The following is a 14,153-nucleotide window of genomic DNA, read 5'->3' on the forward strand; positions in this document are numbered from 1 at the left end:
CCCAGCCCGCGCCAGGCAGAGACTGGAAACCGCCGCCTACACGTAAAATCCACAGAGCCCCGCACACACCCTACGATCGGCTCGGCCCGCCAGGCTCCGGATGAGGCTCTCCGCTCCTCGCCAAAGCAGAGCTGGGCGCCCTGGAGCTTCCTCGCAAAAGCCCGGGCTCTCCCAACCACTCCCGGTGGCCTCCATTTTTTGCATCTTTCCGCTGAAAGCGGGTTTTTTGTTTTTGTTTTGTTTTTCAGACAGAGTACCGCTTTTCTGTCGCCAGGCTGAAGTGCAGTGGCGCAATCTCGGCTCGCTCCAACCTCCACGTCCCGGGTTCAAGCGATTCTCCTGCCTCAGCCTCCCGAGTAGCTGGGACTACAGGCACCCGCCACCATGCTTGGCTAATTTTTGTATTTTTAGTAGAGATGGGATTTTACTATGGTGGCCGGGCTGGTCTTAAACTCCTGACCTTGTGATCCGCCTGCCTCGGCCTCCCAAAGTGCTGGGATTACAGGCATGAGCCGCCGCACCCAGCCCAAGGGGTTTTTTGTTTTGTATTTTAAATTTTTCTTTTCTCTTTACTTTTCTGTCTCTAGCAGCCAGACCTTTGCCCAGCCCTGCCCGTTTATTACCAGGTACTTGCTAGAAGAGGACAGAAGATAAGACTTGGGGTGACTCCCAAGGCCTGAAGGGGGCTGAGTGGGCTGGGGGCTCCCAGAGGAGAAACCAACCCTGGGGACCAGTCAGTCTTCCTCGGAGTGAAAGTGACAGCCACACTGCTTAGTGCTGCGTGTGGAAGTTCCACCACCGTCTCCCCATCTCCTTTAAAGCCTCAAAATCAAACAAAACCACTGCTACCCAGGCCTCAAGTTTCCATAGTTCTTGTCTGCTCTGGATCGTTTACATTTTTCAAAACTTCGTGGAATCCAAATTCTCTACTAGGCCTCTGTGAACCAAAACGAAGGAAAATCCCTTTTCATCTTGGGCTTCAGAGAACTGAGAGAGAAATAATCGACTTCCTGCTCCTTTTGTCTGCTACAGTAGCCTGGTTAGGTGCCCTTCTGGGTGGGAGAGCAAAAGGTTCTTCATCCTGCCTCACAGTTATTCACCCCCAAAACACCAGGCGTTCAGGTCTAAGACACAATTGATGGCTCAGATTAGCTCAGTCTCAGGCAGGGTGTTCAGGTACATGAGTGAGGTCCAGCTGTGGGCCCAGGAGGGGGTTTAGTGCACTGAAGGCACACCCCTTCCCATAGATACACACAGGTGCAACCCCAACCCAGCCAACTCCACACCCTCACCCCAAGAAAAGGCACCAAAGTGCTGCTGGAGATTTTTAAAATTTGATTAAAAAAAAAATTAAACTGGCAGGGAAAATACTAGGCAGTACCGTTCTTGAATTTTCTGAAAGGCTGACTCTGCTGGAGGCAGTTCCGCTCTGCCCCAGCTCTCCAGAGGTGGGTGATGGTTTTGTGGGGAGTGTTCTCTGGCCCCTTCCTAGCACCAAGAAGAAGGAAATGAGGTGCTCTTTAACAGCTGGAATTATCTTATTTCTGGCCAATATTCATATTCCAGGATTTGCTTGGGGAGGCCCTCCAGCCTCCCGCATTTGCTCTTTATCATGCTATATTTTTATTCAAAATACTGAGATGCCAGCTACTGGCTATCACTCCTTCTATCAGGATTTCCCTCTGGGAGGAGGGCAGGACTGAGGGGCCAGCAGTTTACAGACCATTCAAGAGTGTTATTACCCATCGCCTCCCAGGCACCTGGTGGGAGCCAGTGTGCTGGCTCCTAGACTATTGATGGCCTGGGTCTCTGTGGCTCCCTGGCTAAGGAAAGGAGAAGGAAACCTTTTATAGTCTTAGAGTCTTTGGGAAAACTGAGGAGGCCATAGCCTTAGGATGGTGCACCTGCACACCCATATGTTTTGCATACATTTCAGGGGCTTTGTGGCTTTCCCCTACCCCATCTGAAGAACCCAGGCCATGGATTCCAGTTAAAAAAAATAAAACTCTCCGCTTGGTGCCAAAGGACACCCCAAAGCCGTTCCCATAGATACCAGCTGTGTCCTTCCGAGGGCACGCCAAAGAAGTCAACTTTCACAGGCTCAGCACAGGCACCCATGGATGGGGTGCTGGTGCTGCTCATACACTAGCTGAGATGATGGTCACTCAGTGAGTAAAGGCCATTTAGGCAACGTTTCTTTTCACTCCCAAACGTTTTCCAAACACTTTTCCAAAAGCATGTTGATCTCCAAATTATTCCGAAAATTGATGGCTAAGCTGGAGGGTTTAGAGGCAGCTTCTCCCTGCTCTCTTTCTTCATTGAAGATAAAACAGAGTTCTAGTGCAATTGGAGTGGGGCGCGGGGCTGGACAATTTGGATGCTAAGAGGAGGCAGCGTAGACACAGACGCAAAACACAAGATCCTTAAAGAAACCAGAATTGAGACCCTCTTCCATTTTGTGAAGAGTCACAAGAATAAATATTTCTGGGACTTCCTAGCCCGTCTCCCTTAAAGGGGTTCCTTATGTGTCGGGGAGGGAGGAGGCAGTCTCGGAGAAGTCAGAGGTTCCAGAAGCCGAGTTCCTAGACCCCAGCTGGATTTTTTTTTTTTTTTTTTTTTTTTTCCAATTTCTGGCGGCGGGCGGCTGGGGAAGCAGCTCTGTGGTCTCCCGGCGGGTGAGGCCGAGACAGAGACCGACCTCTAGGCGGCGCCCTGGCGTTGAGTCCGCGCTGAACAAGATTCTGGCACAGCTCTGCGTCCCGCGCCGGGTGAAGGGGCAGGTTCCTGCAGGCGCTCTGGGCTCGGCCTGGAGCTGGCCGCCCGTAAGTCGCCTTTGGCGCCCTCTGCCAAGCAAGAGAAACACGGTTAAATGAGTGCACTGGGATAGAAATCCACAGCTAATCAAGTCCCCATCCGCCCCCACCCCCTGGCCCTTACCTCCTAACCCCGTCTCCGACGCTAGGGAGCCTTCCACAGCCCGAATCTCCTTTGATCTCCCCAGTAGCCTGCTAGAGGACAGCGCCAGCATCTTTAACCCCCTCCCCCAGCCTGCAAAAGAAGACACTGAGGTCCGAAGGAATAAAGTGATTAGTCCAAGATCAGAGTAGCTATTAAAAGTGGTGAAGCAGGGCTGGAGAAAGAGCCCTTTATTCCAAGCAGGATGCTCTTTATCCCAAATTATCATGACCCTCCACCCCTCAAAACGTGTCTTTCTTATAAGCAAAATTCATCTCCAGAAAGTCAGGTTTTTGGTGTTTTCTATGTTGGAAGTTTGGCGTTTCTTTGATTTCAAATTTGGGGAGGTGCATAAGAAAACTGGAGGTGGATACAGGGGCGCTGGGCTAGGATTCTGAGGACAAATCCAGCCCCATCTCTTCCAAGAAATGCCAACTCCTCACTTATGATCTCCCTAGCTTTGAGACCCTGGCCAAGTGCCTTAGGCCCCAGGGGCCCAGATGAAGACCTACTGGACGGGAAAGCTGTGAAGTGTGAACAGTTTGTGAGAAAGGCTCAACCAATAACTAAGAGAAGCCGCTGGCCACAGGACTGCTCCACAGCCCCCCAGACAAGGCGGGTTAGGGCTGCCAGTAAGGCCACTCTCCTTCTTGGCCCAAATAGGGCCTCTTTGTTACATTCTTGTGGGGCAAGAAAAGAGAGGCCTTGTTCTGGAACCAGCCCCTCAGAGACATCAGGGGCCTAGAAAGAGCAGGATAGGAGAAACCAGGGCCCCTCTTCCCCTTTCCCCGTGGCAGAGATGCCATTTTATGCTGCAGAGCCCTCTGAGAGGCATCTCTCCAAAGTTATTCCTAAAACAGAGGTGCCAGAGAATCACCTGAGGGGGAGGAAGGGAAGAAGAGGGGGGACGGGCTGCTGGGACCAGGCAGCAAAGGACAGGCACCTACAATGCGGCAGACCATGACAGGGGCACCTGCTGGGGTCTGCAGTCCCACGAGAAGTTCGTTTCCCAGCCGGGCTGGAGCTCTTGAGGGTGCCTAATTACCCAGTGCACATCTGGAGCAGCTGTGCCCTCGGACACATTATTTCACTCCAACCCCTATTTTCATTCCTGAGGCTGAGTCATAAAAGACTCTAGAGGCAGAATAAAGTTGGGTATGTGTGTGTCAGCATTCCTGTGTGTGAGTGTGTGTGTGGATATGTGCACGTCCGGGGCAACGTCTGTGCATCTCACTGTGATTGCCCAATGGATTCGCTAAAGTTAGGGGAAAAAAATGGAGCAACATCAGGCAAATTCAACTGCGAGCATACTGTCAGCCTCATTATCCGCCCATTTCAAGGGAAAGCATTTGGGTCTCGGAATTAGCCAGTTAATTGCCTCACTTCTTTGTTCACTTTAGGGCAGGAGAAACTATCTGTGTTCTATTAAAGCATTCCATATTTCAAAACTAAGATCTCTTCATTCTCAATTTTCTTTATTTCTGTCTTTATAACACTTGAGCACTCAGATCTGCCAGTCTCTCTCTCTGACACACACAACAGACACACACACACATACACACACACACTCATACACACACATGGGTTTCATGCTTGAAAAGTAACTCTTGGTTTCTGCATCTGCAAAATCTGTTGTCTTAACTCTTAAAGTTGATGTAAGGATTAACGAACGTACTATGATGCAAAATGTGTTTGGCATTTAGCACAATACTGGTGCACAGGCAGCATTTAGTAAATAGGAACTATTAAAAACAACATGAAGGAAGAAGAGAAAAGAGAAGGAAAGCAGGAATGGGGGGTGGGGGTGAGTGGCAAAGAGGAAACCTGCTTTGTTCTCAGAGAACCAGCCTAGGACACAGGGTGTGTGTCTCAGCCATATATGTATAATGTATTCTTTTGACCAGGAGCAATGTCTATAAAGGTGAGGCCCCTTGGACCCCTTGGCCTGTAACTACCTTTTCAACAAGGTACAGAGAACTGGGGCATTTATCTGGCTCATTTCAGGTTCAAACTCCCTGTAGCCTGAGGTATCTGGATCTCATAGGGGAAAGGTCTGGGAAGTGGTGGCTTGTATTTCTTTGGCTTTTCAAGGAGTCCTTTCCCTTTGCTGCAGTGAGCATGGTCCTGCCTTAAAAAATGGTTAGACAAGAAATAGGGGGCCAGGAAGCTGGAATTAAACAGAACATCTGAGAAATGCTTGAGGAAACCAGGTTTTACCCATTTCCTGGGCAGCCAGGAGGAGGCCTTGAAGTTCTCCATGCACTCTCCCCAGAGGACCACCACCCCACTAAAAGAAGTCACATGCTTTTGCCTGTTGGGGACTTTCATCCCACATTCAGCAATCATTTCCTGAGCGCCTACTGTGTGCCCAGCACTGGGCTGAGCTCGGGGCTTCAGCAGGGCTGCACCCCACCAGTTGGCAGTGCTGATGTGGCAGCCAGCAAGAGGTCGTGGCTCCTAGAAACAAGCCCAGGGACATAAGAAGGGGGTCAAGCCTGCTGGGCAAGAACTTCTGGCCAATAGCAGCACTGCCTTTTCAGGGCCAAAGTCCTAGTGCAGGGGTGGAGCCAGAAGGTCGGAAGCACCCCCTTCCAATTGTCTATCAGAAAAAGGCCAACTCCACGGTGGTTCGAACGCCCCAGTGCAAGGAGGGGTGGGGCAGGCAAACATGACTGGAGGCTCCTGATCCTCAGTCGGAAGTTTCTGAGAACACCAATTAGCTTTCTTTAATTAGTAAAGTAGGGAGCAAATGAGCATATATTTCTTCTGCTCTGATTAAAAGCATTTAGGTCAGGTTTTCACAGCCAGGATTATCCAGTTTAAGAAAATTGTTTATTTTTTTTTCTTTTTATTTTCAGGCAGGGGTGTGAATACTATTAGCCAACCATTGGCTTCTTGTCACAGCCTGGAACTGCTGGGCAGGTAGATGGTGGTTGTGCAGCGCAGACAGAGGCAACTAGAAATGATGCAAAGTCTTTCCTGTGCCAAGTCATATTTGTTTGAAATGTGTAGACAATTGAGGAGCAGCCAGGAGGGCTTGGGTTTGGAGTGTAAATAAATGTGGAGAGGCAGGGTACAATTAGCCAGATAATTTCCAGTTCTCCTAATTTTTCTTACTAGTCCTAGAAAAAGAAAGTTTGTTTACTTCCCAGACCCCAAGGAAGCCTGATTTTTCTCCTGGGAGATCTAGCTTGGTCAATTCACACAGGTGGGGAGATGGCCAGGAAACTTAATAGGCTAGGGAAGAAGAGTTAGGTCCTTCTTTACTCTCTGCATCTAAACAAGCCACAACCCATGAGGCTGGGCGTTATTAGGAGGTCCCCCAGGATAGTCAGGGGCCACATGCTGTTCTTACAAACAAGATTACTAAAATATTGGGAACGAATCCTTCCCCTTTTAGTTCAGCATTTGGTATTCGACAGCCTCTAACCTTGGCTAAATCAGCCCCAAGAAGAGCTGGGGTGCCAGAGAAAATGGAATAAGTGAGTCAATAAGAGACACAAAGGAGCATTCTATTGCCCAGTCCCCATTCACTTGGCTCACAGTCAGCTTTAGTTAGGAAGCTGTTTCCAGATAGTCTCCCCTTCAGGAGTTCTGGTATGGTTTTTAGTCCTTGGGAAGCTATTCAAGCCTGACTTCCTTCCACTGCTGGTCCCACCACTGGCCAGTCCAAGATCAGCTTTCCCCAGCAAAGCTCTTCCCATGTTCTCAGGCTCCCAGTTGCTGGGAAGGAAAGATTGACTCCTCTGGGAGCCCAGACCCTATAGGTAATAGTGGGGAGAGGACACTGCCACGGGAGTGTTTTTAAAGGTGAAGGTTGGCCTGGCAAAAAGGAGATGTGAGCCAAGAGAAAAGGTGAAGAGCTACATAAATTGGCTATATTTGGCCTTGGCATTTCCCAGACACCAGCTCCTTTGATCAATCCAAACTGTAGTTCTTAACTTGGGGTCTGAAGAGTCTGAAATGCTCTGAAATTGTGGGATTTGGTGAGTACTAAATAAGTGCATTTTTTTTTTCTGGGCAGAGGGGAATCAACATTGTTCATCAAAATTTAAACTATCATATCAGGGAGTGACCCCCCAAAAGTGTTAAGAAGCCATCATCTACCATTCTTATACAACCAACCAAAAATGTAATGCAGGGGGAGGCATTGAAATAGACTTGGGTATCTGACAAGACAAAAGGACAAACAAGTTCTTGTTCCACAAGGTTGAATGGATACTGTCATCTGGACTTCCTGGAACACCAAGCACCAGCTCACAGGTGCTGGGAACTCTTGGACTGAGACCAGGCAGGCCTCAACACTCAGTCCCTACATCTTCTGTACTTGCCTGTGCAGACAAGGAGTATGCAAGGTCTCTTTGTTTCTAATCAAAATGATATGGAGCTTTCATCCACTGGGGCTTGGAACTTCTGCCATTTGCCACCTTGTCCTAAGCTATCTCATACTGAAAGAGAATTGAAAGTTTCTCTTTTTTTATTTTTATTTTTTAAAAAAGAGACGGGGTTTCTCCATGTTGGTCAGGCTGGTCTCGAACTCCTGACCTTAAGTGATCCGTCCGCCTCGGCCTCCCAAATTGCTGGGATTACAGGCGTGAGCCATCGCGCCTGGCCCGAGAATTGAAAGTTTCAGGAACCACTTCCCCTTTGCAAATGCCCTCCTCTAGGGGAAGAGCATTTGCAAATCTCCAGCTCCCACCGTTCCAGCCAGGCCTGCGGAACTGTGTTTGAGGCCGCGGAGCCCAGAGACCTTCAGCGGGGGCCAACAGCCATGACCTTTAAGTTCTCTTGGCCGCTGGGCGACAAAAAGGGTGCAAGAGGCAGCTGGGCAGGTAGACAGAAGTAGGCACAAAGAAAAGGGCCCTGGACAGCTGCCAGAGAAAAGACAGAGAATGACAAGGAGAGAAGTGAAATAGCTGGACAGGAGACGGAACTGGAGCTCAGCAGGCAGGTGGAGTGGCCAAAACCCGCGTGCTAAGAAGAGCCCAGAGGGGCGGCAGAGGCGGCCAGGCGCGTCTCCGTTCCCCATCTTTGCGCGGAGGTTAATGACCTCCTCAGCGCCCCCTCGTCCCAAACCACTCAATTACAACTCCTCGGGCTCCTTAATGCTCTGATTAATTGATGGGTTCGGGCGGATGGAGGTGCCCCTCTGCTAGGGACTTGGCGGGTCCCTAGATCATTTGTTTCGCTAGATCATTTGTTAACTGTGGAAAGGAAGGTAGCATCCGGAGAGAGGAAACCGGGGATGGAAAAGGGGGTGAGCGGCGCTGGCACAGGGGGCCAGGAGGGAGCAGATGAACTGTTCGTTAAGAGCAGTGAGGTAGTCGGGAGCGCTGAGATCCACAGACTAGGACCCACTCCCTCTCTGAGCAGGAAATCGGGAAGAAGATGGTCACTTGGTAAGGGCAAGGGAGCCCGGCATGGCGTCCCGTCCCGGGCTCGGTCTATTCGCGTGCCAGGTTCCCGCTTGGGACGAGGCGCTGGGTCAGCGTTTAGAGCCACTCCTTGCGCTAGTGGCTGGACATAGCCTCCGCACCCCACTTTATCCGACGGCGGAGGTTGAGTCTACAGGCCCTTGACGGTGAGGCAACGGAGGGCGCACCTGTGTAATTGCGGCCTCTCTTCACCCCTTAACTGCAGCTTTCGGACGCCGAGGCTGGATTGAAAGCCTCGTTCCTAATCCTCTGCTCTGGGCCCCTCCTCCGGAATGCTGGGACTCTGAGCTAAGCCCTCCCCAGGCTTCCAGGTTTCCTCCCTGCGGCGCGAGCGCGCGGCTGGGCTGTCAGCGGGAGGGAGTTGAAGGCGCACGGAATCCTGAGATGCCGCTGACTCTCCTTGGAACGCCGACTCCACCGCTCCCGCTCGGCCACCTCCCTGTCGGGCAAACTTTCTACTCTCCTGCTCACAGTAGGGACTAGTCGCGGAGCCAGTCAGCAGCTTGCAAGGAGATCTTCACTCTGCGCCCTGCCCCGGGACACAAGTGCAGATCTCCAGCGGAGCAGTGCGGAGTGCGCGCCCTCGAGCACCAGGAAATCCTAGACGGAGGACTCGGGTCCATTCCACGCAGTCCCAGGCAGGTCCGCAGCGGAGGGACTCAGCGGTCTCCAAACCCTGGTCACGATTTCCGCGGCGACCACTCCACCCCCCGCGAGACCTGGTCCCATGGAGCTGTCTCCCCTGGAGCTGCAGCGGGAATAGCAAGACACTCAGCCCCCAGGAGTCCGCAAGCGAGAAAGTTGCCTCGGGGAGCCACGTTCCCTTTGGTTCACCTCGAAACCCAAGAGCTCGGGTCCTTTGACCAAGGAATGAACAGACTGAGGAAGAGGTAAGAGGAAGTTTTAACGAGAAAAAAATCTAGACTCTCTCCTCTTTTATTGTTTTAAAGCATGAGGCATTTGGGCACTGACTTCTCTCTCCTTAAAGTCGTTTCCGGCATTCTGGCCAGTGTTTGCGTGTCTGCACCCAGCGCCGGCAACAATTTACGGGGGAACTTTTCTGGGTGGTCGAGACTTGAGAATTCATGGTTATCTTTTAAAAAATCATTACCGTTACTTAAAATCTAGGTTATTTTGGACTAAGCCCCCACCTTCACTCCAACCAAAATTTGGCCTTTAAGGGTGCTAGGGAGTACTTCAAAAAAGGAGGGCTGTGGAGGAAGCGACTCAAACGGCCCTAAGAGGGGCGCTGGGGTAGCAGTGGGGGCTTTGGCCTTAATGATCTCTGCAAGTTAAATGCCATTATTCCTATAACTGCAGCTGGGGAAAGGGCAGGAGGAGGTAAGGACAGAAAGTGGGCTGAGGGCGGCCACTTTGGCATCTTCTTGAGAAAGGAGACATTGAATTCCCGGCCCAACTAAAAGCCGTGAGTTGCTTTTGCCCTTTGCTTTACAGCGGTGCGAAAGGAACACTGCCACCAGGGTGTTTTTAAAGGTGAAGATTGACCTGAGAAGCACTGAGATCAGCTAAAGAAAACAAAAGTAAAGACCTACACTTGGTCTCAACACTTTCCAGACACAAACTTCTCTGATTAATCCAAATAGTTCTCTCAACCTGAGGTTCAAGGAATTTGAAATCCTCTGAAATTGTGGGATTTCACAGTTCTACAAGAAAGTCAGATGTCACTTTCTGAGAAGCCCTGGCAGGGGAAGGAAGCAAGAGGAGGTATATGAGGAAAGGGGGTGAGAGGCGCCAGATCCAGCCCTCTAGACCTTGAGTGCTGGACCCCCAAGTTCTGAAACTCAAGATGACCCCATCTACACATTGCCAAACTGAAATGGAAAGTTGCAAGGCAATCAAGGAGATAAATTCTCTTTACTGTTTTAAGGATGAGTTTTGGTGTCTAAGCAGATTATCAATCTGGGTGTTTTCAGTACCTTTTTCTTTCTTTCAACTATTCCTGATTTTTGGCCAGAGTAGTTTCTGGAGCCCTTGGGGCAGTTAGGCAAAAGAGGGACTCGGACCTCCAGTCCTTTGATCTTGCCTTTACTTGTTGAAGAGCCCAGGGTTCCCCACTGGCAGGCAGAGTCAAAACCAAGTCTCTCCTAGGCCTTGTCCCAACCCCCCAGCCCTCAGTACTCCTTTCCCTGAGCCCAGGCCTCTGCCAAACTGCAGACTCCCTCCACATCTGGCCACTGGAATAATGATGGCTTTTTTTTTTTTTTTTTGAAATGGAGTCTTGCTCTGTCACCCAGGCTGGAGTGCAATGGCATGGTCTCGGCTCACTGCAACCTCCACCTCTTGGATTCAAGTGATTCTCCTGCCTCAGCATCCTGAGTAGCTGGGATTACAGGTGCCCACCACCATTCCTGGCTAATTTTTGTATTTTTAGTAGAAGCAGGGTTTCACCATGTTGGTCAGGCTGGTCTAGAGCTCCTGACCTTGTGATCCACCCGCTTTGGCCTCCCAAAGTGCTGGGATTACAGGCGTGAGCCACCGTGCCTGGCCAATAGTGGCACTTTTGTCTTTTTCTACTTTTGAAAACTGCAGAAGCCCCAAATCCTTAGTCTCTATTAAGGAAGGATCTTAATAGAGATCTTGGGATACTGGTGGGAGGTTGTGGATTCAAATACTCTCTGAGCCTGTGAGGACAAGGTCTACCAGGATGGCTTGCTGTGAATTACAGTTCTGGGTGCTGCCTGGATGGGTCAAATATTCTCTCCTTTCCCCCCTCATTCCTACCCTCCAAGCCCAGAAGACTCACAGATTTCTTGTTTGGAGAGAGAGAGAAAAAAGGGCAAAACCTGGGAGTAAAAGGGAGATGAGGAAGAAGAAAATAAGGGAGAGGAACCAATAGACTAAAATAAGCAAACTCTCTAGCCCAACAGCACTTTAAGCTTGACATTCAATCCCGCCAGCAAAAAAGAAGTTGGAGGCACCGTGAGTGGGATGTGAAGTTCCCAACCCAACAGATCCTCCTGTCGTCGCGGACTCAGTGCCTTCTGAGGTGGTGAGAACCCTGAGTGTTGTGGGGGTGGGAGGAATGTCCTGGGTCTTTCAAGTTGCAGTGTGAGAGAGTGAGGCTCTTTCTAAGGGTCTCTGGGGTCTCCCACAATAACTTGCTGGGGCTAACAAAGCCTTTCCTTGCATTTCTTCTGGGGCAGTGTGTATGTGTATGCCTGTGTAGGGTGGTGTTCTAAACCATGGCAGAAGGTGAGCAATTCTCGCATGGAGCCAAGGGCTGTATGTTTGGGGGTGGAGGAGGCTTCATCCCTTCTGGACTAGGGAAATGGGGAGGCCTCTCTAGACTTGGAGCCAAGTGCACCAGACTTTAGGGAAAGAGATGAGCTGCAGCTCCAAAAGGGGATTTGGAGGGACGATCATATTAGGAAAGGCCCGGGACTTGCTTCCTCAAAGGGTTAGGGAAGCGCACTGACAAAAGAGAACTTTCACTCAAGTCCTCTGCATTAAGGCATCTTTTTGCTTCCATTTGTACTGGAAAGCACAGTGCTGGGCAGTCAGTTGCACATTCTGCATCTGGCATGTGGAATATGTGAAATATACCATGCAATGTTCTACTTTGGGAGGGGGAGGCATATAGGTGAAAATGCGAGTTTCCCTTCTGCTACCTTTGTTATTGAGCACAATTGGGAGCACATAATTTCATGTCTTTTTCGCATGTCTGTATAAATCCTCAATCTTTAAACGGTGCTTAACTACTCTGAGAGGCGCAGTTGCTGTCATATAAGATTCCTAGTTGATTCCTGAGGGTTACTAATTCCTCCCAGACTCCACAATACCACGATGCACGATGCACACCCCTTTATGCTTGCCTCTCTCTACATGCCTTTTCAAAAGCGAATAATTTTTGTATTGACCCGTGAGTCAGTCCATACAGTTTGAAATCCTTTGGATGCCCATTGCCCACTCCCAGAAACAACAGTCCCCTCCACAAAAATGCACATGCCGCGTTTTTGTGAGTGTGTTTCAAATAAGATGGCGGCGCCTGGCATTCCTTAGATTCAGATACTCGCTGTCCCAGGCAGGAGGCTGCTTGCAGTCCAGAAGGGAAGAAAACCTGTGCGGCCCCCAAAGGCCAAAGCAAGAGACTCCCCCAAGTATTCTGCCCCCTCCACGCCAGCAGGCAGCTAGAGAGAGCGCGCAGGAGAGCTGATTCTGCACCTTGGGGACCTGGGGGCTTCCGTCTAGACCAAGAGTTCCAGGCCAATTTCTAATTTCCATCAGGAAAAGTGGCCTTTCTTCCTTCCCAAGCGATTCCCCACCCCCAAGGCCGCTCACTGCAGCAGGCCCTCGCCTCTCTCACCGCAACCGCCTAGAATCCGGGGCTGTGAGCAGGGGGCCCAGGAGGGCCTCAGGCTGGGCGGGGCACTGCGCATCGGCTCTGGGGAGCCAGGGTTTCCGGTAGAATGAGAGGGGGCGACCCCCTTCCCCCATACACACACCTTCTCGTGGAGAGGTAGGGTCGGGTGCGAGCGGACAGGGAGGCCCCACCTGGGAAGCTGGATCGGTCTGGAGATCAAGGTTAAGCCGGTGGCCCGGAGTAGCCCGCGCCTGCCACGGCCGGTCGGTCCCGAAAGCTCGGGCCACGGGGCTGCCCAGCTTATAGGGGACCCCCAGCTGCGAGAGGAAGGGCTGCGGCCGCCTCACCTACCTCTCGGAACCACGCTGTCCTCCGCATTTTCGTAGACTGCAGGAGCCCAAGGCTTCTGGGGACTGAGGTGACGGCGCCCAAGGCAAGGGCTGAGGCGGCTCCGGGTCGCCGCCCCCAGCCTCCGCCTCTGTGAGGCCTCTCGGGGCAGTGTCTGTCTGGGGCAGCGACGCCGACAGCGCTGGGGGCGCGAAGGGGCTCACGCGTCCTGCGTCCCCCTGGCGCCGGTGAGTGGGGGGTGAGGGCAGGGTTCAGGAGAGGGATTGGCGCGAGCGCTTCCTGCCTCCGCGCCTGCCCGGGCGGGGCTCGGCCGACTCACCTGCCTACACCCGCGGCGCCGTCGGATCCCAGAGAGGCTGGTGCGGGGATGGGCCTGGAGCGCGGTGGAAAGGCTAGAGGCGCGGAGGAGCGCGCCCAGATGGCCAGAGAGGGGAGAGAGGGAGAAGAGATCGAGAAAGAGGAGAGAGAGAAAGAGAGCAGAGAGAGAGAGAGAGAGAGAGAGAGAGAGAGAGAGAGAGAGAATATCAGGCAAGAGAGCAGCAGATCCAAGGGCGCACCCAGAGAAGCCATCAAATGCAGAAATAGACAAAAGAGACAGAAGAGAAAGCCCAATCCCAGGGACTGAAAGAAGCCATGGGCGTCTGAAGCGAGCGACAAGTTATCCTTGGGAGTTGGAAATGTGAGAGAGAGGGAAGAGGCCGAAGGAGGCTGAGAAGGGGAGGGGGCGCTCACATCCTGGGCGGGAGGCGACTGATCCACGTGTAGGGCTCCGAATCCGGAGAATGAGAGCGCCGGACCCCCGCCCACCTCCGGCCCAGCAGCAGCCCCGCGACTTCCTGCCGTCCTCGGAGACCTAGCGGCTCCTTCCACGGGTTGTCCCACCCGAATAGCTGCACTAGGCTGAAGGCTGTCCCTCTACCTGCCTCCTTTCTTCTGTTCGCTGGGCCTTACATGGGTTCCTCCCTATTCTGTGAACCCAGAGGGAACGACCTTGGCGAAGGTCAGAGAAGGAACTTGAAAGTTTCACTTTCCGTCCTAGCCCCCGGGACGCCTTTGCGTTTTGGCCCTTAGGGTCATTAGCGTGTTATCCCGGA

At 51.9% G+C, this 14,153-nt stretch overlaps 1 long non-coding RNA gene across 1 annotated transcript; it reads right to left on the minus strand.

Annotated features, from left to right (window-relative positions):
- Positions 1–856: 856 nt before the first annotated feature.
- Positions 857–13,510, minus strand: LOC116552938. The gene is made up of 2 exons (XR_004269566.1): positions 13,063–13,510; positions 857–2,843 (listed from the first exon to the last, which is right to left on the minus strand). It is a non-coding gene; the product is annotated as an uncharacterized LOC116552938 (long non-coding RNA).
- Positions 13,511–14,153: the final 643 nt, after the last annotated feature.

Source organism: Sapajus apella, unplaced genomic scaffold (assembly GCF_009761245.1).
Source record: "Sapajus apella isolate SASKATOON/1434 unplaced genomic scaffold, GSC_monkey_1.0 scaffold12, whole genome shotgun sequence".
Taxonomy (NCBI): Eukaryota; Metazoa; Chordata; class Mammalia; order Primates; family Cebidae; genus Sapajus; species Sapajus apella.